At 32.4% G+C, this 6,000-nt stretch overlaps 1 long non-coding RNA gene across 2 annotated transcripts in view; it reads left to right on the forward strand.

Annotated features, from left to right (window-relative positions):
• Window positions 1–5,238, forward strand: part of LOC134705369 (uncharacterized) — a 28,875-nt gene extending 23,637 nt beyond the window's left edge. For both annotated transcript variants that reach the window (XR_010105544.1, XR_010105545.1), the window contains exon 4: window positions 4,884–5,238. This is a non-coding gene — a long non-coding RNA (uncharacterized LOC134705369). The remainder of the gene's footprint in view (window positions 1–4,883) is intronic.
• The last annotated feature ends 762 nt before the right edge of the window (window positions 5,239–6,000 follow it).

Raw genomic sequence — 6,000 nt, forward strand, 5'->3', positions numbered from 1 at the left:
ACCAAAACATTTAGAGCAAGTCTGACATGGGGTAATTGTTTATCAGGTCAAGATCTATCTGCCCCGAAATGTTCAGATGAATCAGACAACCCATTGTTGGGTTGCTGCGCCTGAATTGGTAATTTTAAGGAAATTTTGCTGTTTTTGGTTATTATCTTGAATATTATTATACGACCGCAAATTTTGAAAAAAATTTCGTCGTATATTGCTATCACGTTGGCGTCGTCGTCGTCGTCGTCGTCGTCGTCCGAATACTTTTAGTTTTTGCACTCTAACTTTAGTAAAAGTGAATAGAAATCTATGAAATTTTAACACAAGGTTTATGACCATAAAAGGAAGACTGGTATTGATTTTGGGAGTTTTGGTCCCAACATTTTAGGAATTAGGGGCCAAAAAGGGCCCAAATAAGCATTTTCTTGGTTTTCGCACTATAACTTTAGTTTAAGTTAATAGAAATCTATGAAATTTTGACACAAGGTTTATGACTACAAAAGAAAGGTTGGGATTGATTTTGGGAGTTTTGGTTTAAACAGTTTAGGAATTAGGGGCCAAAAAAGGGCCCAAATAAGCATTTTTCTTGGTTTTCGCACCATAACTTTAGTATAAGTAAATAGAAATCAATGAAATTTAAACACAATGTTTATGACCACAAAAGCAAGGTTGGTATTGATTTTGGGAGTTTCCGTCCCAAAAGTTTAGGAATTAGGGGCCAAAAAGGGACCCAAATAAGCATTTTTCTTGGTTTTCGCACCATAGCCTTAGTATAAGTAAATAGAAATCTATGAAATTTAAACACAAGGTTTATGACTATAAAAGGAAGGTTTGTATTGATTTTGGGAGTTTTGGTCCCAACAGTTAAGGAAAAAGGGGCCCAAAGGGTCCAAAATTAAACTTTGTTTGATTTCATCAAAATTGAATAATTGGGGTTCTTTAATATGCCGAATCTAACTGTGTATGTAGATTCTTAATTTTTGGTCCCGTTTTCAAATTGGTCTACATTAAGGTCCAAAGGGTCCAAAATTAAACTTAGTTTGATTTTACCAAAAATTGAAACCTTGGAGTTCTTTGATATGCTGAATCTAAAAATGTAATTAGATTTTTGATTATTGGCCCAGTTTTCAAGTTGGCCCAAATCGAGGTCCAAAATTAAACATTGTTTGATTTCATCAAAAATTGAATAATTGGGGTTCTTTGATATGCCAAATCTAACTGTGTATGTAGATTCTTAATTTTTGGTCCACTTTTAAAATTGGTCTAAATTAAAGTGCAAAGGGTCCAAAATTAAACTAAGTTTGATTTTAACAAAAATTAAATTCTTGGGCCTCTTTGGTATGCTGAATCTAAACATGTACTTAGATTTTTGATTATGGGCCCAGTTTTCAAGTTGGTCCAAATCAGGATCTAAAATTATTATATTAAGTATTGTGCAATAGCAAGTCTTTTCAATTGCACAGTATTGTGCAATGGCAAGAAATATCTTATTTCACAATATTGTGAAATAGCAAATTTTTTTTTAATTAAGAGTTATCTTTCTTTGTCCAGTATAGTAAGCAAGAAATATCTGCAAGAATTTTTTTTAATTGGAGTTATCTTTCTTTGTCCAGAATCAACTTAAATCTTTGTTATATACAATATACAATGTATATTCACTTTTTACTACCAACTGATAAATTTAAATATAATCTTTACCATTCAGTGATAACAAGCAGTTTTTTAACATCTTAATATTTTATGATGTATTTAAATGAGTAGTAATTGTTGCAAACTCCATTAGAATATTTTAATTGAAATTAGTTTTGGAATAAGGGAAAGGGGGATGTGATTAAAAAATTGGGTTAAATTGTTCTCATTTGAAATTTCATAAATAAAAAGAAAATTTCTTCAAACATTTTTTTGAGAGGATTAATATTCAACAGCATAGTGAATTGCTCTAAGAGAAAACAAAAATTTTAAGTTCATTTGAATACATTCATTCTGTGTCAGAAACCTATGCTGTGTCAACTATTTAATCACAATCCAAATTTAGAGCGGAATCCAGCTTGAATGTTGTGTCCATACTTGCCCCAACCGTTCAGGGTTCAACCTCTGCGGTCGTATAAAGCTACGCCCTGCGGAGCATCTGGTTATAGATAGAGATAAACTGTAAACAGGAATAATGTTCAGCAAAGTAAGATCTACAAATAAGTCAACATGACGGAAATGGTCAGTTGACCCCTTTAGGAGTTATTGCCCTTTATAGTCAATTTTTAACCATTTTTCGTAAATCTTAGTAATCTTTTACAAAAATCTTCTCTGAAACTACAGGGCAAAATACTTCCAAACTTTAACTGAATGTTCCTTAGGGTATCTAGTTTGTAAATTGTATCCGAAGTTATGATCTATCAACAAACATGGTCGCCATTGCTAAAAATAGAACATAGGGGTCAAATGCAGTTTTTGGCTTATAACTCAAAAACCAAAGCATTTAGAGCAAATCTGACGTTGGGTTATATTGTTTATCAGGTCAAGATCTATCTGCCCTGAAATTTCAGATGAATCAGACAACCCGTTGTTGGGTTGCTGCCCCTGAATTGGTAATTTTAAGGAAATTTTGCTGTTTTTGGTTATTATCTTGAATATTATTATAGATAGAGATAAACTGTAAACAGGAATAATGTTCAGCAAAGTAAGATCTACAAATAAGTCAACATGACGGGAATGGTCAGTTGACCCCTTTAGGAGTTATTGCCCTTTATAGTCAATTTTTAACCATTTTTCGTAAATCTTAGTAATCTTTTACAAAAATCTTCTCCTCTGAAACTACTGGGCAAAATACTTCCAAACTTTAACTGAATGTTCCTTAGGGTATCTAGTTTGTAAATTGTATCCGAAGTTATGATCTATCAACAAACATGGTCGCCATTGCTAAAAATAGAACATAGGGGTCAAATACATTTTTTGGCTTATAACTCAAAAACCAAAGCATTTAGAGCAAATCTGACCGGGGTTATATTGTTTATCAGGTCAAGATCTATCTGCCCTGAAATTTTCAGATGAATCAGACAACCTGTTGTTGGGTTGCTGCCCCTGAATTGATAATTTTAAGGAAATTTTGCTGTTTTTGGTTATTATCTTGAATATTATTATAGATAGAGATAAACTGTAAACAGCAATAATGTTCAGCAAAGTAAGATTTACAAAAAAGTCAACATGACGGAAATGGTCAGTTGAACCCTTCAGGAGTTATTGCCCTTTATAGTCAATTTTTAACCATTTTTCGTAAATCTTAGTAATCTTTTACAAAAATCTTCTCCTCTGAAACTACTGGGCAAAATACTTCCAAACTTTAACTGAATGTTCCTTAGGGTATCTAGTTTGTAAATTGTATCCGAAGTTAGGATCTATCAACAAACATGGTCGCCATTGCTAAAAATAGAACATAGGGGTCAAATGCAGTTTTTGGCTTATAACTCAAAAACCAAAGCATTTAGAGCAAATCTGACGTTGGGTTATATTGTTTATCAGGTTAAGATCTATCTGCCCTGATATTTCAGATGAATCAGACAACCCGTTGTTGGGTTGCTGCCCCTGAATTGGTAATTTTAAGGAAATTTTGCTGTTTTTGGTTATTATCTTGAATATTATTATAGATAGAGATAAACTGTAAACAGGAATAATGTTCAGCAAAGTAAGATCTACAAATAAGTCAACATGACGGGAATGGTCAGTTGACCCCTTTAGGAGTTATTGCCCTTTATAGTCAATTTTTAACCATTTTTCGTAAATCTTAGTAATCTTTTACAAAAATCTTCTCCTCTGAAACTACTGGGCAAAATACTTCCAAACTTTAACTGAATGTTCCTTAGGGTATCTAGTTTGTAAATTGTATCCGAAGTTAGGATCTATCAACAAACATGGTCGCCATTGCTAAAAATAGAACATAGGGGTCAAATGCAGTTTTTGGCTTATAACTCAAAAACCAAAGCATTTAGAGCAAATCTGACATGGGTAATATTGTTCATCAGGTCAAGCTCTATCTGCCTTGAAATTTTCAGATGAATCGGACAACCCATTGTTTGGTTGCTGCCCCTGAATTAGTAATTTTAAGGAAATTTTGCTGTTTTTGGTTATTATCTTGAATATAATTATAGATAGATATAAACTGTAAACAGCAATAATGTTCAGCAAAGTAAGATCTTCAATTAAGTCAATTTGACCAAAATTGTCAATTGACCCCTTAAGGAGTTGTTGCCCTTTAAAGACTTTTTTCACAATTTGTTCATCATGTTGACTTACTTTAAAAAATCTTCTCCTTTGAAACTGCTGTATCAATTTCAGCCAAACTTAGGCTAAATGAGTTTCAGAGTATCTAGTATAAATTTTATATTTTATTTCCTCAATGTATGTCAAGAACATAGCTACTATGGCTAAAATAGAACATAGGAGAAAATGATTATTTTTTTTGGCTTTTGAAGAAAATAGGACGATCGGATAAGCCAAAATAATCATTGATGAGAGATTTAACCAAAAGAATTAAGGTGAGCGATTCAGGCTCTTGAGAGCCTCTTGTTCTAATTTCCAGACAATATTTTGTGTTTAAGTGTATGGATTTCTTTAAAATTGTACTGCAAAGTACCATACCACAAAGGCTGGGATTAAGTTTTGGGGTAATTACTGAAAGGGGGTTGAAAAAAATTGGGGGAGGGGGATTTTTTTTCTCATAATTCTGATCAAAATCCAAATACAGACAGTCTATCATGCTTGAATATTGTGTCCAAACATGCACCAACTGGTCAGTCAAATAACAAGGCTGCGCTGCACATCATTTTCTTAATCATATTAATCTGACATGTTAAAGTTTGTACATTATGAAGTTACTAACCTGTTGATTTTGTGTATTTCAGATTATTATTGAAAAAAGAGCACTTTGAAGTACTAGGAGAATTTGAAAACATCTTGGTGAAATAGTCTGACTGATTATGACAGAACATCAAAAGAAATGACGAAAAATTACACATCTCATCAAAATAGCACTACTAGAAACTAAAAGCTACTTGCAATTTTCACTGGTTTTGAGATCAGTAACAGTCTGACAAGGAAAGAATTTAATGAACATGATTATGATGCCTCTTGATAAATATAAAAACATATTGACTGTAAAATAATTACCAGTTACCAATTATATCTGTTGTTTACAAAATTTGTTATTTGGAAATATCTGTTGAATGTTTTGAAATTAAAATGTGTTAACTTAAATGATTTAAGAATTGAAGTCTTTAAATGATACAAAAGCAAGGATACATGGAATGATTGCAATTGAGACAGCTACTAGCCCTGCATAATAGGGCACTGATGTAAACAAGTACAGGTCACCTGAAGTCTTCAACAATAAGCAAAAGCCTTAATTTAAAGATCGTTATACATGGGCTTATTATGTCCCAAGATAATGGTATCTACATCATTTGCTGTCAAATTTTTGTGTGTATGTTTCTGATGAAGGTTAATTAAAATAAGCCCAGCACACCTAATTTGTGAACTGTTTTCTTTTAATTTTAAAAGAGAAAGCTAATAGACAAATTTAAGCAAAAAACAAAAAAAAGTAAATCCATTTAATATGGCAGACAGCAACCAAACACAACCAGTTGACATAATGAACATGTTTTTGAGTGCTCAAACTGCACTATAACATTAGACACAAAAACATCTTATATAATGATGGATTACACAAAAGTGTTTAAATCATCTGCTCTTCTCTGGTGTTTAAAAATTGTACAGATTTGGTGTCACAATATCTCAGTAACATGGGTTAGAATCCCGGCATGGGAAGAACAAAAAAATTGCGAAAGCAAACTTACAGATCTTACATTTTTGGGTTGATGTTTTGACGACTTGCATGTACATGTACAATATATACAAAAAGTTAGCTGCTATTGAGACAAAGGCAAAAATCATAGTGCAACAAATAAAATTGAGAAAGGAAATGGTGAATATGTCAAAGCGACAACCACCCAACCATAGAGC

This window comes from Mytilus trossulus, chromosome 2, assembly GCF_036588685.1.
Source record: "Mytilus trossulus isolate FHL-02 chromosome 2, PNRI_Mtr1.1.1.hap1, whole genome shotgun sequence".
Taxonomy (NCBI): domain Eukaryota; kingdom Metazoa; phylum Mollusca; class Bivalvia; order Mytilida; family Mytilidae; genus Mytilus; species Mytilus trossulus.